Source organism: Protopterus annectens, chromosome 16.part0, assembly GCF_019279795.1.
Source record: "Protopterus annectens isolate FY-2018-M chromosome 16.part0, PAN1.0, whole genome shotgun sequence".
Classification (NCBI taxonomy): Eukaryota; Metazoa; Chordata; order Ceratodontiformes; family Protopteridae; genus Protopterus; species Protopterus annectens.
In genome coordinates, this window is record NC_056750.1 from 264,931,285 (window position 1) to 264,959,247 (window position 27,963).

Below are 27,963 nucleotides of genomic sequence, written 5' to 3' on the forward strand. Positions count from 1 at the left end.
GATTGGTGAGTTAGAGGAGAAATGACTGCTAAACAGATGTCAAACCACCTACTTTGGCACCCAGGACATACCTCTCAACTGTTCAGATATTTGCATGTTTTTGGTCTGTTCCTCTTAAAATTTGTGGTTTTCTGCATATCACTTTTGATTTAGATTTAAATACAAAACAAAGAATAACTGTAACTGGAATTCCTTCATATATATAACAAACTTAAAGGGCGGGCACAGTGGTGCAGCGGTTAGCGTTGCTGCCTCCCAGCAAGAGGTTCTCTGGTTCGATCCTCGGCTAGGGTGCCTTCTGTGTGGAGTCTGCATGTCCTCCCTGTGGTCGCGTGGGTTTCCTCTGGGTGCTCCGGTATCCTCCCACATCCCAAAGACATGCTGTAGGTGGATTGGATACTCTAAACTGGCCCTAGGCGTGAGTGCGTGTGTGTGTGTGTGCCTTCTGTGGAAGGTTGGGTGCCAGGCTGGCAACTCGACACCATAAAACTCCACTGCCAATCATGAGCAGACAGGTGATCAGCTGTGGCGACCCCTAACCGGGAAAAGCTGAAAGAAGAAGACTGAGGACTGAAGTCACTAAACAATGAAATACAAATGAGTTTCAGACTTCATATCCTTTAGAAATTGCATGCTAATGCAAAACCTGTTATTTTAACAACTTTCTAGGTTTATAAGAGCAATATATAAAATCTGTCCATATTTTTGGCCACCCCCCCCCCCTTATTTTAGGCTTTGTCCAAATTTCTTGTGCTAAGAGGTTGAGAGGTATGACTCAAGGCCATTCCTTGATTGGCACCCCCTCTATAAAGGTCTTCTAACTTTCTAACTTGAAGAGCACAAAAAAACTAAAAAAAATCTCTTCTTAAACTATAGTAAACTGTTTGTTACAGATGATTTATGCATTGTCCAACTTAAAAAAAGCTCTTTTTTCTTTTAAAACTGTAGCAACCTGCTTGCTATATTTTATGCCTGCCACACAAGGTGCAATACAGTACTTCAATGCAAATGCAATACTGGTATTCAGATGACAGCTTCTGCTGATCGTGTCCCCTAATACTGTGTGCTAGGACAGACACCCCCTTCACCCCACCCTAGCTATGCTTCTGCTTCTGAGGATACTTATAGTGGAATGGATAGAAAATCATATCCCAAATGACTGACAAATAGGCACTCTCATGCCAGCGTACAAGAACAAAGAAGGAAAGGGGGCATTCACAACATAGGCAGTACACAGGTATCAAACTCCTCTCACACTGCCAGAAATATATGAGAGAGTGAGTGATAAATGAGAATGCAGAGTAATAGAAAATAAGATGGGAAATGAGCAGCTTGGATTCAGGTCATTATGTAGCACAACCAACCCAACATTTGCAGTGAAACAAATATCATTGAAGAAGATGAAGATAGGGAAAGAATCCAACTGGGCATTCATAGACTTGGAGAAAGAATATGATAAGGTCCCAAGAAAGCTGATTTGGGTCATCTTGCAATGGTTAGAAGTCCCAGAAACACTGCTAGAATTAGTGCAAGCTACATACAAGGTCCCAATGACTCAAGTATGAACAGTGTTCAGACTCACAGAGGGTCTCCCAGTGGTAATGGTTGGGCATCTGGGTTCAGCTTTGATCCCACTGCTGTTCATACTGGTGATGGACTACATTAGCAAACAGGCCAGAGGGGGCAAATCAACAAAACTACTGCAGGCAAATGGCATGGCAACAAAAGCAAGAACTTCAGCAAATGATAGGGAAAGGAATGCAAAACTGAGGGCACGTGGGATGAAAGTGAGTACAGACAAGATAGTTGTCATCACAGCAAATGGGGAAATCAGAAGAAGTGAAAAACTGAGACTGAAGGGGAAAATAATATATAACAGGTTAAATACTTCAAGTAACTGGCAGGGGTGGACGAGGAGGAGGGACGTCTGAATGATGTCAACACTAGAATGTCAACACTAGAATCAGATGGGCTGCAACCAAATGGCACAGAGTGCTAGAGGTAGTGTGTGACAGAAGAATGTCACAGAAGCTAAAAAGTAACAGCATGCAAGCAGTGCTTCTATATGGCACAGGAACTTGGGTAAAAAGGCAGCACAGTTCAGGAAGCTAGGGGTTATGGATATGAAGTGTCTGAGAGAGGTGATAAGATGCACAGTGTGGGTCAGATAAAGTATGACATTAAAGAAGAAGCAAAATTAGCTTCAGTTGCAGACTACATTAAAGTGAGCAGATTATGACAGCTGGGACACAAGTGCAGGAAAGCAGAAGACAATTAAGTGATGAAGATTTGGGAGAGGCAGGAATGAGAACATTCAGCCATGAGGTAGATGAATCAGAAGACCTGTGACAGTCAGATATGACTGTCGATGAAGGTAGAAAAGTGGCACCAAATCAAGAGAGGTAGAGACATTTGAAGCAACACCCCTAGTAACAGCTGCAACTGCTGTAAGAATGGACTCTTTTCCTCACTATCATAACTCTGCTGTGGGGCACAGGCTGAGAATATGAATACTGCCCTATCATTACACAGTCTGCCATGAGTCTCTCACTAATTCAGATGACATCCCTCACTGCCTTCTGAAGCCTCCCTCTCACTACAATTCCCACACCATTTCTAGCCCATCTTTCTCCTGAGTGTTAGAATCTGGCTCCCATGCCAAGTGGCTTTGCTGCACTGCCCTTCCATTTTGTCTCTTGGATACATGATGTACAGCCTCCTCATACCTCTCAACCTGGAAACATCAACAATCTGGACAATGCCCATTAAAAATAGGTACAAATATGTAAGCTGCTTAACATCTAATTTGCATATATAATTACGTAACCCCACCCACTCCAATGGAATTGTGGGATACCAACTTTCAAATGCAAACTGAAGACCAGACAACCACAATGTGTCACCAGAGTCCTCCTGCAGCCATTCCAATGTCCCATTACCTGGCTATTTTGCCCCATTCACCATAAACACTAATGTGTGCATACTGCTTTACTTCTACAATGATTATTTGGATTTTATTTTTAAATTTTACAGCACAACAATGCACAAACACTAATAGACACCTGGTAAACAAAGCAATACTGTCTCACAATAAAAACAGACTTGGCATTAAAACTTCTCTGCCCTTGAAACTCACATTAATTGAAACAGCATTTGAAACCCACGCTACATCCAAAGAAAATGCATCTGGCCAGTGGTGGATACAGATTACCTTTGTGCTCTTTTAAAATAATTGGCCCCTTGCACACAAAACCTGAAACATATGTCTTCTTTTCTTTGAAACACCTTCCTGACTTTATTAAATTATATTCCTTGTATTATACAACACAATTGTTAGAGCGCATTTTAAATTTATTGTTTGAACATTTTTCCAGTAGGCTGTACTGTAGGCAATGAAACAAAATGCATGAACCAATAATGACAAAACTGCCTGGTTCAAAACATTTCCATCATAAAAGTCTACTTCCACACCCACACTATAAATATAATGACAGTAGTGTTAGCTATAGGCATCTTGCAAAGCTTCTTGCACTTATTTTCAATTTCATTTTTTTTGAAGGGGGCAAAAGGTTAAACACCAGGGACACATTTTAAACATTGCTTGCATCATTTTGTAAAGTTGCTAGAATAAAATGTTGTGTTACCACCATGCATTTCACTGGCAAGTCATGAACCCAGGACCCTATGCACTACAGTCAGAGCAACATACCACTATGCCAAATCAGCAGCTTCCAGAAAAATAGGAAGACTGAAACTTAATGGCTATCATTTAGTGAATTCATTTCTCACTTCTCACCATAGCTCTCTACCTCTTAGCACAAAAATCCTGGACAAACAAAGCCAATAATGGGGGAATACAAATTCAGTCCTCACTTCTCCCCATAGCTCTCAACTCTTAGCACAGAAAACCTGGACAAAGCTCACAAGTGGTGGTGGCTAGGGACTTACCAGGGACACATTTTAAACATTGTATAATTTTGTAAAGTTGCTAGAATAAAATGTTGTGTTACAACCATGCATTTCATTAGCAAGTCTTGAACCCAGGACCCTATGCACTGCAGTCAGAGCAACATAATACTACGCCAAATCAGCAGCTTCCAGAAAAATAGTAAGACTGAAACTTAATGGCTATTATTTAGTGAATTTATTTCTCACTTCTCGCCACAGCTCTCAACCTCTTAGCACAAAAAGCCTGGGCAAAGCTCAGAAGTGGTGGTGGCTATGGACTTTAGGTTCTTTTTGCCCTGTACCCAAGGTACAGGGTTTGAGCCTGAGTATCTCTAGCCACCAGCTCTATTAAATGAGGGCATTTTCTCACATACACACACACACACACACACACACACACACACACACACACACACACACACACACACACACTCCTTATCTGCTGCAAAGTTAGTTTCCTTACTTCAGTTAGTCTTCATATTCCGTTGCAGAGACATTGCAGTTCCCGCACCACCCTTCTGAAAGTTAGTTTCCTTGATAATGGTGTGCTATAACAGCAATTGCCATTGCTCACATTTGCAAGAGTCTTCTTCATTCTGCCACAGAGTATAATGATCCACAGTGTAACAGTAAGCCAGCAACCTTTTGTTGCCATTCCTGCTCACATTTGAGCAGCCAGGCCAGCTGGAAATGCATGAGCTCCTTGAGCTCAATTCCAACAGGCTAGTAGCCCTGTCAGAGATGACATCATCACGCACGTGATGACATCAGCTCTAACAGCGTGGAAATTAAAAAACAATTAAAAAACAAAAGAAAAATCGGAAATGAAGGGGTGCCACTTGGGAATCGTGGCACCCCTTCATTTGAACCCCAAAACTCGGTAAAATCCAAGTAATTCGGTAAGGTTGGGAGGTATGAGCCTCCTCCATACCATCATGTCTTCCACTTCCAAGCTACATCCTGTCAGTAAACCTATATTAAGTGTAGCAATTCTTAGTTTATGTTTGGCAGGTTGATTGGTTTTATGTCCAGCTTTCTCTCAACAGTGCTATCCCAGCAAACCCAGGCTTGGCAACTGGACACTGGCCAGCCAATAGCTTATTGCCCCAGGGTTGCTGGGCTTTACGGTAGGCACACACTGGCCAATATGTCCATATACGCCCCTCCCACCATTAGCATGGGTCCTTGGCATAGACTGGGTCTTCACCCACTTATCAACAGCAAATTTGGTCCATCTGGTGACATTAGTCAATATGACCGAATCACCTTGCACCATATTTTCAGCACTGAGTGGCTATCCCTGCCACAGTGCACTGGCTGTAATCCATGTTCTCCTATATTGAGGATACTGTGCACCACAGTAGATACCCAAAGTGGATGGTCTATACAACTCTTTCTCCGTGGTCTATACAACTCTTACACCATATAGAGTCTGTGCTGCTGTCTACAGCTACATTCATTGGTGAGTTTGAGATAGAAACACTCAGCATGTTTTTCAGAAGTGGGAACCCCACAGAGACACAGGGAGAACATGCAAACTGCAAACAGGCATTGGCCAGAGGTTAGGCTAAACCATGTACCTTATGCATAGGAAGTGAAGACCTTATCCATTATGATAACTGGTGTCTAGGCACCTTAACCATTATGATAACTGGTGTCTAGGCAGACAAAAGACAACTATCTAAAATCATGACTTCTTGGCCAAATGCTCCACCAAACTACTGATAACACTATCCTGAATCAATTCTTCTTTAATTCCACCCTAACAAAAAAAAAACTCTATGGCAAACAGAAAAACTTCTTGACAGTCATCTTAACCCTGGAAGCCCAAAAGCCAATAATCTATACCCCTGGATTCTCATGCTCTGCAGAGACTAAACTGTGCATCCTGTTTTGTTTTCAACCTCACTGTCATCTATGAGACATTCTGTAAAAACTGTAAACAAAATTACATTTTTCAAATTTCAAAAGCCAAAAACCCATTCAGCACCTCAATTTAGAAAATATCTCTTTGCTCCTACTCCTTGTGATTTTGCTAAAAAGAGCCAGTTATTGCAAAACTACAGGAAACATTTCCAGATATAATTTACTCAGCAAACACAAACATGGATTTTCACACAGAAAAAAACAGTTGCTGACTGGCTCACAGATAGGACCAAAAAAGTTAGGATCAGTGAGACTACCTCCACAAAGAGACTGGTTACCAGTAGAGTATCCTAGGGCTCTGTATTGAGCCCATTGCTATTTTTCAGGTACTTCTTGAAAGTCAAGGTTAATGTCAAAGGCCTCTGACTTACCAAGTTCATAGATGACTGTAAATTGGGAGCTATCATAGACTCCCCCATGACAACAACATTCTACAAGAGGGTCTAACACAAAGAAATGAAAGCCATGAATTAAAATTCAATCCAAAGAAATGCATTATAGTGCCCTTTGAGTAAGTGTCCACCCAAGCTTATTGCCTCATTGATAAAACACCCTTAAGAGCTGACCCAATAGTTAGGGGTCTAAGAACATATGTAGACAGTAATCTGGTGTTTGACCTACACATAGCCAAGAATAGTAAGAAAATAATTTTATGTTGCCAACTCATAAGCAAGAATGGCATGCAGGTCCAAGGAAGTAATAGTACCACTCTACTCAACCCTTATCAGACCCTTCATTGAGTACAAAGCTCCCTCTGGCATGTATCTAGCTAGGCACTTGCAACAATTGGAATGCCCTCAAAGGTTCCTCACCAGGAGAATCTAGAGTATGAATACCCTGTCCTACACAAATCATCTTAAGGTCCTATCTCTGTACTCAGTCTTTTTCAGGCCAAACACTTGAACTTTGTCTGCAACATAGATAGAAGCTGCTGGAGGAACTAATGTGTATCTCAAAGGATCTCCATGCTATGGAACAAGCTCCCAATCTACATGAGGCAGAGTTCATCCTTAACCCTGTTCAAAAGAAACCTTGATCATTAGTTGAGAAATCGCAAATACAGCCCCCCTGGCCTGACTCCATGAATCTGATGGATAGAGGTCGACAGTAAGTAAATTAATCCCCAACTAACATATCCGACACACACATAACCCTCAGCTACCTAACATACTCTACCATATAGGTTGTCCAAGGAAGTATGGAACAAAACTTGGTTGGGTTGCACAGCTAGGCTTGTAAAGACCCTGGTGGTCATTAGCCTAGTATGAACCTATGAAACTTGCATATACATGATGCACACCATGTCTGATGTTACTGTTTTCAGAATTCGATGTTTGTCTATGCTCTTATTTAAGTCAACTGAATTTTACTTAGTACTGTTAAAATATACAAGCAAAGCTTCAGCTATGTCTGACTGAAAAGTTTGAAAAAAACATTTTATTCTGTTTTAGAGACTTCATTTTTACATATATTAATCTAGGACATGTAGTTTTCTTTGTACATGAAAAAAATATCAAAGTTGTCTAACTACCGCGACTAAAATGTGAGAGATGAAAGTGCATAATGACAGACTGAAGCGTAGATAATGGGATATTGGCATAGGACTAGGTGATATAGTTCAAGGAGAAGAAACAAGGTATTAATTCATACTGTAAGCAAAGGCCCTTTACTGAAAGGAATTACTACGTTTCTTTAGAATATTTGGCTGTACAGTACATTCATGGTTTTGGTGATTTAATCTGATGGTGTATTTAGTACTTCACAGAGCCCATGACGTTTTGAACAGGCCCACTTAGTCCTGCCAGGTTTGTAAAGTGATATGGTGAGTTTTGGCATCTTGGATGAATTGTTCAGCATTTTGAAAAGTGCATGCCAGTCATGTTTACAGTGCTTTACTGACTGGATAAATTGTTTATAATGCTGTATTGAAAAGTCAATTTAAAAAATATTGGAGCTCCTTGGACCTTGTTTATTATTGGTGGAGGTGAAGATGTGGTTAAAGCAGGGGTATAATGAGGACTGATGGGAGTATTACAGCCTATAAATAGCTACGGGATGGCTGTCAGTCTTTAACCATGTGCTGACCATAGGACAGGGCTGTAAATTTATAATGAAAAGGAAAACCGGTCCAAGAACTGCACACAGTCTTATGCAGGTTAAAAGTGGATCAAGAACAGGGATAATGTCAGGAGTGGTACAGACAGGATTGGGGTGTGTCTACAGCACATGCTGTCCTATGGAAATGTTATGGGTGTGATTGTCTGCTTGCCGACAGAGAGCTTACAGGAGTATGTTTTAAACAGTACTGTAAATATACACATAATATAACAAACAATACTAGTGGCATGCTAGGGAGGGAAAATGAAGAAAGATAAAACATGAATAAAGGAAATATATGATGAACATAGGAAAAAAAAAGTGTTAGGTAACTTAGCATGTATGTAGACTGTAAGGTTTGAAAAATCAAATACCCTCATCCTATACCCCAGAATTATGGTAATGTAAATGAAAATTATGTAAATATCTGAAGTGATGGTTGATATTTTGAACAACACTTGTTATTAGGTTTGACAAAGTGTCATTTGAAAATATGCACTAGGAAGAGTTGATAATGCTGTTCTGAAAATGTTAAGCATTGTAGCTTATAAGATAAAGACTTTTATGGCAGTAAAATTATGGAGACTAAAGGGGAACCAACTAGATGGATAGCAACTGATTAAGTGAAAATATTTGTAAATAATTTGCCTTCTGTTCAGGCAACAATGTAATACATTCATCTAGACATTCAGACTCTTCAAAGGTCCAAGCATATGTAATCACTTCTAAGAGATCAGGTTGCATGCTAACTATAAAAGTACAGTGTGCAAATTCAGACTTGAGCAGCAATATTTTTTTTTGCTCTCCATAAAAAGTCAAATGAATATCTGAATGGTCAGCGGCTGTTTTGCTGTTTTCTCATGCTCAAAGAATTGGGATGCTTAACTTTATAGCATCAAACATGTTATAGCCAAGGGTAACAAATGGATCAAAACCTATAAAAGCAAGCACCAGCAACAGAAATAAGAAGTGTAGACTAACTAGAGATATGAAGCAATGAGCAGAACAAGTGTTCAAACACTGGCTTGGGCACCTATTGGAGCTAGGGAAGGGGAAAGATGAGTAACATGGCTTAGCCTGCTTGCCTGTCTTTGGGGAATGGGATGGGCACATGTCTTGGTGCTGGGACCCATTGTACAATACCTGGTAGAGAATTAAAATCCCAAGGAAGCTCTAGCTTCAGGGGAGTAGGATGACCTTATGCTGTTACATCACTTGCAGAAGTGAGTATCAAGCCTTTGCTGATGTGCACTGCATGTGCAATACTAGGCAGACACAGAGGGGTTGGGTCTTAAAAACAAAAACTGGTCTCAGACAGGCAAGGGTTCCGCTTTCCAATTGTGTAAGTTGCAGTAGCCAATAGCTATTTGGATTATATCATGTTGAAACTATAACAGCTGGACAGTCTTCAAAACTTTCTAGTTCCCCTCCACATATGTTCCCAGACTACAGTACCTTCAGATTTGCAGAAAGAAACCAGCAGGCTGGGTTCAATTTCTTCAGGACTTTCTTACCCCACAAAAAAAAAGAGAGAGCCTACTCACCTGGAAACCCCGTAAAAGATATGAACGCATAAAAAGAAGTTATGTCTTAGCATAACATTCTATCTGAGTTGGTGATCTTCTTCCAATCATCACTGATGGGTTTGGTACCAAGTCGGCCTAATACCAAGCTCGTTTACACCAAAAACTCTCGAGCTAAGCTGCTACCCACAATGCCCTTCTCCCAGTTACCTCAGATAGAGTTTGCATGCAACATATAGAAGAAAAACAGAAGCCATTTCTGTTCAGAAACCCTGAAAACACCACAAGGACCCAAAAGATCTACCAGGAGCCATTGGTGGGGAACGAAGGGAGGGTGTGATGACTGGAAGAAGATTAACAACTCAGATGGAACGTTATATAAGACATAACTTCTTTATCTGAAGTTGTTAATCTTCTTCCTATTCATCACTGATGGGACAGAATCCCCGGATACTTGGAGAACCTAGGTGGCCCTTATGGAAGAACATTCCTGAGAATCATTGAGCCGAAGGCCACTCTTCCCCTGGAGACCAAATCCAGTTTGTAATGTTTGATGAAAGTATGGGGTTTAGCCCAAATTGCTGCTGCACAAATGTCATCCATGGAAGTCCTGGAGTGAAAAGCAACAGAAGTTGCAATGGCTCTCGTTGAATGAGCTTTGATTTGAACAGGTTTAGATTCATTCACTAGGGAGTATGAAAAAGTAATGCAATCTCTGCACCATTTTGATAAAGTAACTTTTGATACAGCACATCCCATTCTTGGACAAGAAAAGGAGATGAAAAGTTGATCTGACTTGCGGAAAGATTTAGTCCTGTCCAAGTAGAAACATAGCTGTCTATGTACGTCCAATGAACATAGACAGTATTCTCCCTTATTGGAATAATTTGAAAAAAACATAGGGAGTTCAATGGACTGGTTAATAGAGAAGTCAGACACCACTTTGGGGAGAAAGGATGGATTAGTACGAAGTGATACTCTGTCTTTATGGAAGATTAGATATGGGCTCTTGATGTATAAGGCTTGTAACTCAGATATCCGTCTGGCTGATGTGATCGCTACCAAAAACAGAGATGTCCATGATAGAAATTTAAAGTCACACGTTGCAGCAGGCTCAAAAGGGGGTAGAGAGAGAGATTGTAATACCAGAGAGTGATTCCATGTCTCCACAGGTTGCCTGATATGGGGTCTGCTATGGAAAACTCCCTTGAGAAAAGTCTTGCAAAGGCAGGTGGAGATCAGAGGAACACCATTTGAGCTGTTATAAAAATTGGATATAGCTGCTAAGTGGACTTGAATAGTAGAAGCTGATGCCCCATCGTCAAACAACTTGGAAAGGTACTGAAGTATAACAGCTGTAGAAGTTGAAAAAGGGTCTAGCATCTGATTATTAGACCAGATAGCGAACCTTTTCCATTTGTCTCTGTAGAGTTTCCTGGTGGATGGTTTATGGGAGGCCAGAATAATATCGCAAACAGGTGAGGAGAGGGTTTCCTGCCTAGCGACTAAAGGAAGTGGAGAAACCAAGCTGTCAACTTGAGAGTGGACAGATTTGGGGGAGTCAACCCTTGGGGGTGAAATATTAGGTCCTGACGAGTGTCCAGAATCCAAGGAGGTTGTAATAGGTGAGGCAGGAGGAAGAGGAACCATACTTGCTGAGGCCAGAAAGGGGCAATGAGGATCACTTTGCATCTCAACCGAATTGCTTTCTTTAGAAATAGGGGTATCGAAGATATTGGAGGATAAGCATAGAGGAGACCCATGGGCCAATCGTGAGTCAAAGTGTCTCTCAGTGATTCCCTGTCTGGGGAAAGACGGCAAAGAAGCAGCTGCATTTTTTGTTTGAAGGGGAAGCAAAAGGATTGCAGCAAGGTTGGCCCCAACGGCTGAAAATTTCTGCCATCATGTTTGGGTTGAGACCACTTGTGTGGATGAAGGATGCATCTGCTCAGCCTGTTCACAATCACGCAGGAGCTCCCCGGGATATGCGTTGCTATAAGAAAGCAGTTGGAAGCTATCGCCCAATGCCAAATTCTCATGGACTCTCAACATAGGGGGTAGGATTTGGTCCCTCATTGTTTATGTACCAAACTATGGACATATTGTCTGACTGGATTGCAATCACTCCCAATGGAAGGAGGAGATAAAGTGCCTGCAACACTAACAGCACCGCTCTAAACTCCAGAACGTTGATATGCAAGTCGGCCTCCAAGCTGGACCATGTGCCTTGGATTGTCTTTCCCTGAAAATGGCCCCCCCACCCTATCAGGGAAGCATCCATGGTCACTTTGGCATTGGGTTGAGGAGTCTGGAAGGGGCAGCACCAAAGATTTTCATCTGCTCTCATCCACCAAAGAAGATCTTGCTTGCAGGAATTGGGGATGAGGATCTGTGAGTTAAGAGGATGAAGATTGGATACCCACTGGGACAAAATTGTAACAGTTTCATATGCAATCTTGCTAGGGGAATGATGGGGATGGCTGCCACCATAGACCCCAGAGCCTGTAGAACTTCCCTTGCTGATACCTTCCTTTAAAAGGGTATCACTTATACTTTTAATCTTAGCCTTTGTAGTCTGTGAGGTGGGAGAGAGACCTGGCTTGTTTGAGTATTGAATACTGCTTCTATAAAGTCTAATTGTTGGGTAGGATGAAGATTGGATTTTTCCCACTGTATTGTGATGCCTAGAAACTCCGCCAGTGATAGAGTGTAGTGGAGGGCCATGACCAGTAGGCACTTGGAGGGGTTGGAGAGGAGCCAATCATCTAGATATGGAAACACCTGGAATTCCTGAAGTCTCTGATGAGCTGTTACCACTGCTAGGCATTTCGTGAACACTCTGGGGGCTGTCAAAAGACTGAATGGCGGGGCTCTGAATTGGTAATGATTGACTCCCAGCCGGAAGCGAAGGAGACTCCTGGAGCACTTGTCCATTATGATGTGGTAATACCAGTCCTGGAGGTTTTTCCAGCACATCCACACATCCTCCCAAAGAAGTTATTTATTTATTTATTTATTCCAGTTTGATGACTGGGGAGGTCCACTGGTCTCGGGGAGCCCATTTTCAGTGGGGGCCCAGGGAGAAAAGCTCCAAAATACATAGTTTAGTTACGTGAATAATTACAGAGAAACTTTGCATAACAAACAACAGGTAGCATTCGAAAAGAAAAGAAAACAAACAATTACAATTTTGTTTAGGCAAGAAAGACAGGCATATAGCCTGGTGGCTAGATTTTACAGTTTAGCTATTTATATAATCTACATATGTGAGAGAGGTTAGCTAGGTGAGAAGGTTAGCCAGGCATAAAAGAGGAGGAGAGCTTGAGAGGTATGGGGTGAAGAGTACAGTTGCATTTTCTGTTTAAATAAAGGTAGGAATGAAGAAGAGTTTTAAAGTTTTCAAGGTTGTCACAGGTCCTCAGAGAGGAGGGAAGAGCATTCCATTTTTTAGCTAAGGAGAAGGATAGCAGAAGCTGACCAGCTGGGCGCTTGGGTATTTGGACAGTGATTAGGTTTTGGTGGGTAGATCTAAGGGTTCTATGGGGGGTATATGGTTGTAGGATATTGGATAGTGCAGGGCACTTAGTAGGTTGGAACAGTAATCTGTGGGTGGTGGTGATATGGAGAAAGTCCAGTTGGTTGGGGAGTTCAAGCCAATTTAATGAGTGAAGGGAGGTACAGTGATGAGAAGAGGATTTGGCTTTGGTAGCAAATCTGGAGATTTTATTATAACATACTTCTAGTTTGGAGGAGAGTGTGGAGGATAAATTACTAAGCAGAGGGGCGCCATACAGTACAGAGGGAAGGAAACTGTTTGTGGCGAGAGTAGTCTGGTAGCAGGAGAGAGGAAGTAGTTGTTTCTATAAAGTAGGCCAAGTTTTATGTGGGTTTTCTTTATGTTTAGCTGGACATGAGTGTTAAATGTTAGGTGTTCATCAATGGTGACACCAAGAAGTTTGGCGGAGGGAACAACCTCAAAGATGGAACTGTTAAGGCTGGTTATTTGAAGTGAGTTTTTATCAATAGGTGAGGATTTTGAAGGAGCGAATAGAAGGATTTTAGTTTTGTTGGCATTTAATGAGAGGTGATTTTGGAGCATCTAGTTGTTTGTGTTAGTATTTGGAGATCTGTTAGTTTAGAGGTGCAGCAGATCAAAGTAGAATTGTCAGCATATTGTACAATATTAGTATTAGGTATGGCTTTGTGAAAGTCATTAATAAAGATATTGAACAGTACTGGGCCAAGTATCGAACCTTGGGGTACTCCAGTGGGGGTAGGAATGAAAGTGGAGGTGCGCTGACCCCATTTTACAGCCTGGGACCGGTCTGAAAGATAGCTGGAGAACCAGGAAAGTGTTTTGTGGGAGAGATTGAGATTAGATAGATGATTTAGTAGGTGGGTGTGGGAGATGGTATCGAAAGCTTTAGATAAGTCTAGTAGAACTGAGGATACTATTTTACCAGAGTCACGGGCTGAACTAAGGAGAGAAGGGCGGTGTTGGTACTGTGTCCTGGGTGGAAGCAGTGCTGGGTAGGAGGGAGTAGCTGGTGTTTGGTAAGGAATGGCAAGAGCTGAAGGTGGATGCATTTTTCAAGAAGTTTGGAGATTGGGGAGAGGATGGCTATGGGGCGGAAATTGGAGACATTGCAGTTTTTGCCACCCTTGTGAAGTGGAAGAATATAAGCAGCGCGCCATAGTTTGGGAACATAGGATTCAAGTAGGGATCTATTGAGCAGGATGCTGATAGGAAGAGCAATACCATCGGAGGATATTTTTACGAAGGAATGTTGTCGGGGGCATTGGAGCAAGGCTTTAGTTTAGAGAGTAGTTTCTTTATTAGGTAGGTGGAGATGGATTTGAGTTCAAAAGTAGGGGGGGAGAAGAGGGAGAGGAAGATTGGGTGTGGAGGGGTGAAGGGTTATTGCTGGGAAAGGTCTTGGTTAGCTCAACAATAGAAGTGATGAAGAAGCTATTGAATACTGAGGCAATTTCAAGGTCAGATTTGCTGGTGCCGGGGCAAGGGTTGTTTTTAGTACCTGGCCTAAGGAGGGAATTAATTGAGTTCCAAAATTGTTTGGAGTTTTTTGCATGATTTACGTGGATTTTGATGTAGTAGGATTTTTTTTATCTTTGATAACTTGTTTTTTGGCTAGGTTTCTCAGCTGTTTATATTTAAGTAAGATTTCTGGCTGTTTATATTGGAGGTATGTTTTCCAGGTTTTATCTCTTTGTAGCATAATATTTTTGGTGTCTTTGGTAAGCCATGGGGCAATCTTAGTTTGTACTCTTTTTGCTCTTAATGGAGCGAGGGAGTTAAGGACATTTAAGAATGTTGTACTGAAAAAAAAGTCAATGGCTGCATCTAATGGGAGAGTTTTTTAGGGGTTCCAGTTAGTATGCTTAAGGGAATCAGAGAAGGTAGTAGGATTAAAGTTTGAGAGGTTACGAGTGTGAATGAACTGGGGGAGTGTGGGGAAGTGAGGATAGCTCGATGGATGAAGGCAGGGAGGTGGTCCCCTAATGGGTCAGGAATGATACCAGATTTTATGACTTTATTGGGATGAGATACTAGGATCCAGTCTAGTATGGAGCCTGGTGGGTTGGTTTTGTTAGGCCTAGTAATGGAGTTAGTAAGTTGAGTGTAGTTAAATAGACTGATTGACATGGTGGGATTAGTGTTATTGATTTTGTTCCAGTCTATATTTACATCTCCCAATATGTAGGTTTCTAGCTTAATATTTGAGGAGGCCCAGGAGAGGATGTCTTCTAGGATATTGGTGTTGTTTCCTGGAGGAATATATAGGGAAATGAAGCAGATGCTTTTATAGTTGTTTATTTTTAGTAGGCCAGTTATAAGTTCAGCATTATTAAAAGAAGGGATGGGATTAGGATATGGAGTGAAGGACAGCTGGTTGGAGTAGATTAGTGCTACACCACCACCACCTTTTCTACTTAGGCGGTCAGATCGAAGTGATTGAAATCTGGCGGGAAGGAATTCAGAGTCACTTATATGAGGTTTTAGCCAGGTTTCAGAGATGGCTACAATGTCAGGTGAGTTATGATTGAGCCAGGCATGAAAGAGGGTTAATTTGTTTTTTAAGCTTTAGGCGTTGATGGTGAGGAATTTGAGGTATTTACTGGTGGATTTATTGTAAGAGCTAGGGTGATTTGTTGGAGAGAAGTTTGGTCCTGGATTAGGGTGAATGTCACCGGCTAAGCATAGGAAAGAGAGAAAGGGAATAAGTTTTTTTGGTTTGTACTTAGGTAGAAGTGTCTGGTAGAGAATAGATTTAGGTTTGTAGAATTTAGTAGAGATTGGGAAAATTTTTACTTTTAAGAGGAGGATAGGGTGGGAGGAGACTAAAGAGGCAGAGATGTTTTGGAAGTGTGTTGTGTGGGGGAGGTGGGGAGGAAGAGGTGAAGGGTCTAGATGGAAGTGGGTATAGGAGGTGGCATGGTATAGAGGAAGTAGAAGAAGGATGAGGATAGATGTGGAAATAAAGGTTTTTGGAGTAAGAGAGAGCATGATAGGTGGTGCCGTCAGATGTAATAGAGATGAGGTTAATGGGACTTAGGAGGGAGGGGGGCGTGGTAGTGAGAGTCAGGTGGGCTGGAAGAAGGGGCGGGGAAAAGTGTTTGAGGATTGGTTGGTGGTGAGAGGGAGGGATATCAGAAGGAGAATAAATGTAGAAGTAGTGGGGGCAGGTGGAATTTGGGGGTGGGGTAGGGTGGGGGACCGGAGTGAGCCCGCTGGGCGAACGGAGCGGACAAGAGAAAGAAAACTGAATACTGGAGAAAAGTATCAGTAACTGCAAGGTCTCAACTGATCCAGAAGGTAAATTAACCAAAAAGTAAGGGAAAAAGTCTTTAATGGTGTTTATACTGTGGTTAATTTTCCAAGGATGGAGTGGATACTTAGGAGCTATAGACTGGGGAGTATGACTTAATAGAAATCAACCAGGGTTTGGTAAGCTGGGGAAAAAAGGCTGGAGATAAATGTAGTACCTAGCTTTTACAGGGGATAATGTTGCCACCTAGTGGCAAAAATAGATACTGTAAAGCTGAGATAAGCAATCACTCAATTTCTTAATTTAATCAAGGGGTTGGGAGCACCGGAGGGGGGAAAGAGGCAAGCAGTCTGCAGTAGGCTGTTAAAAGAAGCACACACATGGAAGGACAGCTAGCACATATGGGTATTAATTACATAGTCCACAATTACTTAGGGGGACTTGTTGGATGATTCGTATTTGACACAGCTTTCTTATCTCTGAAGCTGCCTCTTCCTTTTGACTGGGTGGAACATCGGGAAGGCATTTTGGAGGTCTTGGGCAAGATATTAGAGGGATGTTATTACCTCTGGAAATTATTCTCTGCACCCACTGATCGTTTGTAATAGAGTGCCAAGCAGTTTGGTGCAGAGAAAAACGAGCCCCAACTGCTTCCAGAAGAAAGCAATCAGGCAGTGCTTCAGGAGCGCTGATAAGGTTGTCCGGAGAAAGAATCCCTGGAGTCCGGGTTTGGGGACCACCTCTGCACCAAAAGGAGAGTCTTCCACTGTTGGAATCCCCACTGCCTATGGGTGAATCCTCACCACATGCACTGCAGAAAAGGCCTTGAAATTTTTTGTGCCATATCTTTCCACTCCTCTGGTTCCTGGAGAAAGAGCATTGAGGTTTGGAAAAACATAGGCCAATGGCAGACAAGGTTTTTCTGTTTTGTTCGCACCTGGCTAGTGTATCCTTCACTTTGGAACCAAACAAGGTGGATGATTCGATAGGGGCGGTCAAGAAGGAAGACTTGAAGGAGTCCGTGAGGTCACAAATGTGCATCCAGGCTTCTCATGCTTCTCATAACCACACCTGCACCCGCAGCTCTAGCCGACCCTTCAGTTGCGTGGGACAGCAACCTCATGGACAAGTTGGAGATCAACTCAAGGGTCGCAAGCTGAGAAGCAACTTTATTGTGTGCCCCATCAGAAACTTGATCCGCAAGGGTTCCAGAGAGATCGGAGATGAGATCCTTTGGAGCCTCGTAAAATGTGCCAAGTAATCCAGAGACTTAACTACAAAGGTCACTGAGGCAAAGACTCACTTCCCTAATCTGTCCACTGCCTGGGACTCTCTGTTGGATGGGTGGACAATAGGACTTTCCTCTGCAAGGTCCTTTTTTGTGGCAGCCACCACCACCATAGTGTTACTGGCAAGCCCCTAGACCAATGGGGCTGTTCCTCTGGTGGGGAAAGTATCTTGTCCAGTCTCCAGGGAATGGCCTCAACAGAGTCAGGGTTCTTCCATGCATGCTGCATGATGAGCTGGACTAACTCATTGGCAGGTGGGGTCACCCAAGAAGTAGAGGGCCAAGAGCGGAAAGCCTGCAGGAAGATGGACTCCTCCAAGGAAGGATTGGAGGGCTTCCAGTCACCCCTCTGCTTCAATATTTCCAGGATGTCTCCAAAGGAGACATTATCAGGGGGTGACCGTGGGGACCCTTCCCCATCATCATAATCCGTATTCTCAGTGAGGGACTCCTCCGGGGAGTCCAGGTGTTTCCTCTTCCACGGCTTCTTCTGAAATGGTTCTTCAGTGGTAATGTCTGAAAAAGATTCGGAAGCGAAATTACCCTGGAGAGGGGTTTCCTGAGGCTTGTGATCTCGGAGTCCTGGGGAGGTGGCCCGTGATAGCTGTAGCTCAGAGGGAGCAGAGAAGGTCCGATGTAGGAGAAGCACTTCCAGAAGCAAGCACCCTCTCCATCACCAGGAAAGCTGGTCCGCCCAAAGAGGAATGGGAGCCCGGAACTGAGGAAGACAATCTCTGAACCGCGGTCACACCCTGCTCCACATGGCCTGCTCCCATGGACGGAGCCTCAAGCAAAACTGGGGTGGGTGTCGCCCCTGCATCCGAAGACAGAACCGATAAAAAACTCGGAACCGTACTGGGAGCCAAGGATTTCACCCCCCCCCCAAGCATGAGATTGAGGAAGGGATGGTTCTGAAGGAACCAAAACCCAAAGGGGGGCCTCAGAAAGAGTCACTGTCAGTGCTGAGGAAAGGGCTGCCACCAAGGACGTCGGAACTATGGGCCTCGGAACAGAAGGATCCAAGGGAGGAGGATAAGTGGGAGTCATGGGGGCAATAGATCCAAAACCCAGAGTGGGATGGATTTTTGGAAAATTTGTAATCCCTCTGGCTGTCAACAGCTGATCAAACAGGCACACCACATCCAATTCAAATAGACACCTGGTGGACGTTACCGACACTCTGGAGGAGGAGTCAGGTTGGTCCAAAAAAGGGCTATAAGCTTGTCTGGAAAACAGGTCCAAAGACGGAGAGTACTGGGTCCGTGGTGTAGGAAAAGTCAGCACTGAAGATTTCAACTTGAAGACAGGTAGAAGGGGCACTATTGATGCTGAGAAAGGGCTCAGAGCTGAGGGAATAGCTGGAGTGGAAGTCATTATTGGCTCCGAGGAGAAAGTCGGGACCGACTTCGGAGCCGTGAGAGGCAAGGTCGGTGCCGAAGTTATGGAAGGCAGTAATGCTGGAGCTGTTAACATACTTGGAACTGTAGAGGTCAGTGCCAAAGGCGGCGCCAATGTAGAAATCATAGTAATGTCCACAGAGGCCACTGGAGCTGAGCTCGGAACCGAAAAGGACAGAGCTGAGGAAGCAATCTTATGCTCCGTAGAAGTCTTGTGGGCCTTATGCTTGTGGGGCTTACCCTTATCACCAGCTGGTGAAGAGGGATCAGAATGAGGACGTTTCTTGTCCTTCGATGGAGGGGTTGAGACCACCAATGCAGAAAGGGCCTCTGAAAAAGGTGAAGAAAGCAGGCCTTTCAAAATAAGCTTATTTTTCCATTGATGCAGTGTCCGCTGACTGAAACTGAGACAAATCTGGCAAGAAGGCTTCACAGACAAGTGGAAAACCCCCAGACAATAGGCACAATCATCATGTAAGTCGCTGTTGTGGAGTTTGACATTGCAGGAAGTGCAATGTTTGAACCCCGAAGTCCCTTTTTTCTCAGACATATCCAGTATACAATCCAACAAATCCAAAAAGTTATAGAAAGAGAAGAAGAAATACCAACAATGGTATTAAGAATATCACAAGGGTAGAGAAGGGCATTTACCAACAATGGTAAGAGAAAGATACCCGTGGGTAGAGCTAGGTATAGGTAACAAGGTAGAAAAGAGTTAGAACAGAAAAAAATTCCAAAATCCAATATTAGAAAATACAACACTTAGCTGGAGAGCTCAGTGAAATGCTGCTATATGGCTGCACGACAAATAGGATCTGAGGAAACTGGGAGAATGGCATTGTGGATAGCAGCTTAGCTCGAGAGCTTTTGGTGTACGCGAGCTTGGTATTAGGCCGACTCGGTTCCAAGGGCTCGGAACTGAACCCATCAGTGATGAATAGGAAGAAGATTAACAACTTCAGATCTTTTATCTCAAAAAGTTAACTATACGCAGAAGAAGGTGGATGGTGGGTGGGTGCAGCTACTGCAGCAGTGGAAATCTGAACAGCTACAGTTATTGTAAGTGTAACTTATACAACTGTACTATGTTAACCATTCACACTGATGCAACAGCATATGGCTATTTGGGTAGATTACCATAGCCTGTACACAATGGGAGTAATAACATTAGGATCCAGCAGCTCCTGAAACATGGTCTTAGCAAACTCTGTCCTGGTTCTGGAGAAGGTATCCAGTTTCTAATGCTTTGTAAAATAGCATTACGTTTACATAAATGAAAACATACCGTACTGACATATGTTTAATTGCAAACATTATATATCACTTATACTCTATCCAGCCATTGTCAGACAAACATTACATAGCTCATTCAAATCCTGCCTTTTTTTAAGTCTCATTCCTCCTCCAAACCATTATTCTGCATGCATTGTTTCCACAGTTCCCATTTTCCATGTAATTTGTTCCTACCCTTTTCGAAAGATCCCATTTCCAGTTGTTTTTTCTCTGTTACTGTATTTATTACTTCTAGTAAAGTTGGTTTAAACTTTTATTTCCATTTTCTAGTAATTGCTTTTTAGGCAGCCACCATAACTAGACTCAGCAGGTCTTATTATGTCTAGGCAATTCCAATTCTGTATCATACCTAAAAAGAATAATTTTCTTAGTTATACAAATTTGTATGACAGTATTTTTGATAGAGTAGTCTGTAGGGAATTTTAAAAATTACATTCCCAAAATATGTTTCCAATTACCTCTTTCATACCCATCACACCTCCAACATTTTCTATATACCTGAGGAAAAATTATTTGGAGTCTACTTGGGGTATAAAAACATCTATGTAAGCAGCTCCAAGCAAAGATCCTAAATCTTCTAAACATTGTTGGATATTTGGGATTCATACATATATCCCCCATTGCTTGTTTGTGAATTGCTTATCCAATCTCTCTTCCTAATCCTGCCTAACCTCCTCTGATTGATTCTTATAGTTCTTATATATTCTTATAGTTTTCATGCAATATTTTATATCCCCTACTAATTATCCTTTTTTTAACAGTAGCTTCTGTTCTAGATTCTATCAAAAGCTCTACCAGTCCTGGTCTTTCACTTAGTATCCCCTATTCATTTCTCTATGCCTATACTCTGATATCAGTCCTTGATAGAGAGGGCAACCTCTATCCTGCAGTCCAAATAATTTCTTGGCCTGTTCCCATTCTGTTACCTCTTCCCTCTCTAATTATTTGCTCTTAGTACCTAGGTTCCTTTGCCAATTTTATCCAGTAAATTCCAGCCCCCTCTTGCCTATTGTCTGGGTCCTTCATTGCAGTCATCCCTATCAGCAGAATCTCCTTTCTCCATTCCTGTGTTGGCTTAGTTCTTAGAATACTTTCTGCTACTTTATGAATATAATATTCTGCATGGTTATTCTTATTCTCCTTAAGGATTTGCATCCAAAATCCCAGTCTCTTCTTTTTTCTTGCACTTCCCCCTGCTTCATCATTATCCCTTTCCACTTTGAATTATAGCTTTCTGTTTTTGCTATATATAAGAGCCTTAACTGTGTAGCTCTGAAATACTCCTTCAAATCAGGTAATCCCAAACCACCTTGATCTACTGGAAAGATCATTTTATCCCATGTGGCTGTTGCCGTCTTCCCCTCCCTGATAAAAATATTTCAACTTTTTATTAATTGCTATCCACAACTTTTTTCTGGTTGATATAAATATGCCTAACCTGTGTATAAAACTAAAGGGACTAAAACTTTTTGAGTGCTTGTATCTTGCTAACCATATCCATAAAACAGTGCTTGCAATTTCTCATTTTTTGTATTATCTTTTGTTTAGCCTCTTCCCACATATCCTTAGCAGCCATAACAGAATCTTTTTTAATCCATATTCCTGAGGATTTCATTTTATCATGTCCCCATAAATATGTGTATTGTTGAACCAATTTGTATGTGAGTACATAGTTTACAGCTACTGCCTTTGTTTTATCTTCATTAATTTTGTATCCCAAAAAGACTTGAAACTGTTTCATAATGTTCCACAACACCAAAATGTCTTTTTCTGGTTTTACGTGGTATAAAATAATATCATCTGCAAATAAAACAAGCTTTTCTTGACTGCCATACTAATTATATCCTTGAATTTCTGAGTCCCTTATTTTCTTTGCCAATGGTTCTACATACAACACAAATAATCAATCAATATCTTCAGAAAGACAGTCTGCATCCCAAACATATAAAAAGAGGGGTGGTTAAGAGACAGCTGATTAGACTTAGCAGATTGACCACTGATCAGTGTACCTTTTTACATGAGCTTTCAAAACAGGGGATATGACAAAGATTGGCTGGCTACACTGGAGACTTTTCAATGGAAGATAACATCGACTTGAAAGTGCCATTGTAAGTCCTCCGCTCAAAAGTTGTTTTTTGAAACATCTCTTCTTGAGCAGTTTCATACTTAGCCAGCTTTTTCTTCATTTCATCTTCCCATTTTTGCATTTTTTTTACCTCATCTCAATATCTGTTTAAAGCTGCTTCCATTTGTTCCAGCTTTTTGTTATTTGAACTTATATACTCCTTCAGTGTTTCATTTATTTTAATCAGCTCTGCATATATTTGTCTTATTTTTCCTCTAGATTACTGGAAGTCATGTCTTTTTTTTTTTACTCAAATAATTTTTATTTTGAAGATATAACATAATAGAAATTGTTTACATTAGATAAACTTAAAAACTATATACACTATTTACATTTAGCCTGACAGGTAGATTAAGATAACAATAAATCTGGATATAAATAATGATCTTGATACATTTAGCTGCAATTATCAGGAAGAGTCTGATCCCAGTTGCAAGGTGTCAACCAAAGCCAAGACTTTTCTCCAAGGGTTATTAATTAGGGGCTTAGGATAGATTCTTGATTCTTTAGTTTTGATCTCCATTAACATAAATTTCTTCAGTAAGGATAAGAATTCTTCTATGGTGGGTGCTACACTGGACTTCCATTTCCTAGTCATACATTTTCTAGCTATTGCTAGTATAGTCCATAACAGATACAAGTCCATTTTCTTCAAATGTGTATTGTTAATTACATTCAACAGAATTAAAGGTTTTGTCAAGATAAATGTATCTGTAAATATTGCTTTTAAAAAAGTATTAATCTCATTCCAATATGTTTTAATAATGATACAATCATAAAAAATATTAGACCAGTCTGCATTAGTTGATAATTGGCATCTCCAGCATGTCTTGTTACTGGAGGAGTTTATTTTTGAGAGTTTCTCAGGAGTCAAAAAGGATCTATGTAGATATTTTCACTGAAAAATTCTCCAATATTGTGAATTGGAAGTTATTTTAACTGATAATAAGATATTTATCTTGTCTTCCATTGATAATGATATTTGAATATCCTTAGTTAAATATTACCAATACACTATTTTGAGAGCTGTCTTATAATCAATTAGTATATTATATAAGTACGATAATTCATTCTTTGCATTAGTTTTTTTGTAAATGATATCAAGTAGCCAAATTATGAATTTCGAAGTACTTTTAAAAGATGAGTTATTTGCTATTCTACACAGATCCTTTGTGTTTGTTAAAACACTCTAAAGAATTAACCAATCATTTGAAGTTAATCCATAAGTTGACAGTAAGTATTGTGCATACAGGAGTTTTTGATTTTCCATACAGTGAAACCAACATATTAAGTTCCTATTTTCCCATAAATTAAAAATCTCTCTGTGTATCTTATCAGCAAAGTTTTTTGTAATATTGACTGGTATTAGGAATGCATACCAAAGTTTTATGTCCATATTTGTATTAATAAATTTAGTAAAGACATCAAAAATATGATTTATTAGCTTCAATTTAGTCTTGCACCAAAGCTGGAGCTTGAAGTGCTTTTTGCTGAACAGCTACATAATTCTTCCCAGTCAGTATTTTCTACCTAACTTTGTGATTGAGTATCTTTCAAGTTCTCTGGATTTCTTTTTTGCCAGCATCCACTCAAGTGCACTTACTAGCCAGTTACTAAAATGCACCCAAAAAGACAAATTCATTGGCTCTCTTTTCACAGTTGGAGAGCTGAAATTAAGCTGTTACTCAGTGTGGAGCTCCATTAATATTTTTATTGAATATTTGTGTTGCTCTATATATGTATAGTTTTGTTGTGGTGAGAATAATAAAAGGTAATAGCCTTAAACAACTACTTGGAAATAGCCTATTTTGACAAAGGTTATCCCTTCTTCTTGCCATCACAAGAAATGAACAACTGATACAAAGATCTGAAAGATTTAGTTCTGTCAAGATAGTACCTGAGGGGCCTGTGGATATCCAATGTATGAAGTATCCTTTCTCCTTGATTTTTTGGTTTCAGGAAAGAAAACAGGGAGATGGATAGTTTGGCTTGAAGTAAACCCAGATACCACTTTAGGCATAAGAGAAGGATTACTTCTCAAATAAACCCTGTCCCTGTGGGAAATGAGGTAGGGTTGACTCAGCATAACAGCTTGTAACTCAAATACGCTTCTTGTAGACATTATAGCAATGAGTAAAACTGTTTTCCCTTTTAAGAATCTCAAGTCAGGTTAACTGATTCAAATGAAGCAACTCTTTGCTTCTCTAACATAAAATTAAGATCCCAAGAACAGGCCACCACTTGTCTTGGAGGCCTCTTATGCAAAACTCCTTTCAAAAACATTTTGACATGAGAATGCATTGAAAGAGGAGGATCCATGTGCAGAATTCATATAAACTTTAATGAAGGCATGTCTCAGGTGGAGAATGAAAGAGACAGATGAAGAATGGAGAGTGGAAGGACAGATAGAATCCTGAGTACCTGCAAAGTGCAGAACATATGGCCTGACTCATGTACTATCAAACAATATAATTAACTCAATAAATATTAGAATCAAAAAAATGGATAGCTTTGGTATATACTACTAGTGCAAATTGTGCAGTGCTGTTTTAGACTGTATTCAACCACATGCAGAAATTAATGTAGCAAAGTATTTACAGTTATCTGAATTTCCAAATAACCATATCTTGAACAGATAAAAAGCTGGTATGATTGGAAAACCAGTCATAATCTTCTATATTTTATTTAATAAATTATCATCATAAGTGGAATGATCCTTACAGCCTTTTTCATCCATGAGCCAGGTGAGCAGAATATGCAATGCTGCAATCCCAAAACCTGGAATCCTAACAGACCACCATACTGGACTTGAGCTGAGCACAAACAAATAAAACAATAGGCCTACTTTATACTTCTTTTGAGAGGGGTTTTATTCCATTCAGTACCTCCCCACATTGGGTTACATTCCCATACCTCCTCTACTTTCATTTTTTAATTCCAAAGTTACTATGGCAGTGATGACATAACTCTCACTGGTTCTGCATTTACAGATCACAAAGTAAAAATCATGACTGTGTGTATCTACAGTGAATACAATTTGTTGCCACTCAGCCATGTCTGTGACATATCATTCTCAGCAAAATGCAGTGATGTAACAACTTAGAACAGAAACATTTGAATATCTCCCAACTCAAACTACAAGGGCAGGGAATGCATGGAAAATTCAGACTAATCAGCCCATGGGTATGTATATGGGAGGTGGAGAGAAACAGATGACCCATGCGGATAGCATGGTATTTTGACATAAGACTGCACTGACAGGTGAGAATCATCTGTGGGCAGACATGCTAAAATGGCTGATAAATGAATATTCGAAAACAAACTGTAGTGTAAAGACAAACTAATAATCCGAGAGAACTGCAAACAAAACGTCCACTGGAGACAAGTTGAGGGAACACTGTTTCAATGATACAGTAAAGCGCTTTTCGTCACTCCCAGTCAGAGTAACTTCTTCAGACTACTTGCAATTAATTAATTAAAACCTTATATAGTATATTCAATTTGCCAATTTGGTCTTTTTAAAAACAATCAACATTTAAAGCAATATATACACTTTTGACCTACAACTAAAAAAACATACGAAGTATGGAATAAAGAAAGATAAAAAATAAAGCACAAAGAAACCCAGCTTGACCTTCATATACATAAAATGGGCTACATATATATAGCACTAATCTCTTATATTTTATTCTTACTGTTGTATTATTATTTTGAAGATTATTATATTATAAATTAAATATTTCTTTGTTCCTATGCAGTGAACATTAGCAAAGGTTACATACATATAACTGTTAGGTGTATGAAATGATGTTTCATATGAAAATGAATTCTTTCGAACAATGTAGTTGTTAAAGTTATATTATATATAATTTTAACGTGTTATATTTATATTTAAAAATTAATGGTGCATTTATATAGAATTATAATTTTTAAATATAAATATAACACGTTAAAATTATATGAACAAGATATCAATGAAACTGTTAAAAACACACTAAGAACTAATAACAAGTCCCACAGTATTATAAAGGAATGTTAAGAAAGAAATATACGGCATGTACACACACTAATAAGTATTGGGGATGAATAATGAATTCTAAGGATGTATACACAACCCTATTTTTTTTTTTTTTTTTTTTTTTTTTTTTTCTTTATCATTACATCAATTTATCAATTCATTCATTTTATATATATATATATATGTACATTTATATTCATGACATCAGTAGTTAGAGAACATAATTTTTTTATATTTATGTATATACATTAATACATCAATATGTTTAAACTCACCACCTTTGGATCATTACAGCTTAAGTTATTGGTTCACCATTAATTGTATTAACTAATTAAAAAATCTTCAGCTGTGTATAAAAGGAGGTGCTTGATACCAAACTATTATCTGATAAATCTTTTGGTTTGCTGTTACGCAGAGAATTGTGTTTCTCTGGCCAGCATTCTGCCACTAGTACGTTAAAATTATATATAATATAACTTTAACAACTACATTGTTAGAAAGAATTCATTTTCATATGAAACATCATTACATACACCTAACAGTTATATGTATGTAACCTTTGCTAATGTTCACTGCATAGGAACAAAGAAATATTTAATTTATAATATAATAATCTTCAAAATAATAATACAACAGTAAGAATAAAATATAAGAGATTAGTGCTATATATATGTAGCCCATTTTATGTATATGAAGGTCAAGCTGGGTTTCTTTGTGCTTTATTTTTTATCTTTCTTTATTCCATACTTCGTATGGTTTTTTAGTTGTAGGTCAAAAGTGTATATATTGCTTTAAATGTTGATTGTTTTTAAAAAGACCAAATTGGAAAATTGAATATACTATATAAGGTTTTAATTAATTAATTGTAAGTAGTCTGAAGAAGTTACTCTGACTGGGAGTGACGAAAAGCGCTTTACTGTATCATTGAAACAGTGTTCCCTCAACTTGTCTCCAGTGGACGTTTTGTTTGCAGTGCTCTCGGATTATTGATAAATGAATATTGCTAGAGGAGCAAGACAGGCCATAGGACAGTAACTCACATAAATATTGTAAAACCGGAAAACAACTAGCCCAGAATGGGTGCTGGTCATATTGTTGGCACCAATTAGAAAAATATTTTCCATTTGCTAATATATGTTTCTATTAGCAGGTTTTCTTGCTTCCGTTAGTATCTACTGAACTTCCTCAGAAAAAAGCATCTAAAAGGAATTAAGCCCTATAATCCAGGCAGTCAATTGAAGTTGACTGGTGTCAGGGTGCATCAAACACCCTTGTTCTTATGTGAGTAGATCCAGTCTGTGAGAAAGCTTGTGGTAATTGGCCCTGGTGAAGGGAGCACAATGGTTGCCTGGGTCAGAAGGGAGTCACCACAATGATCTTGGGGGATTCCTTCTGAATCTTCAGAAGTATCCTGGATATTAGTGGAAAGGGTAAAAAAAATATACATGAACATTCCTGTCCAAGGAAAAGAATAGGCATCTGTCTTCCAGGTCTTCTTGCATGGAGTCCTGGAGCAGAATCTCACCAGCTGATTGTTCAGAAATTAGGCAAAGAAGTCTA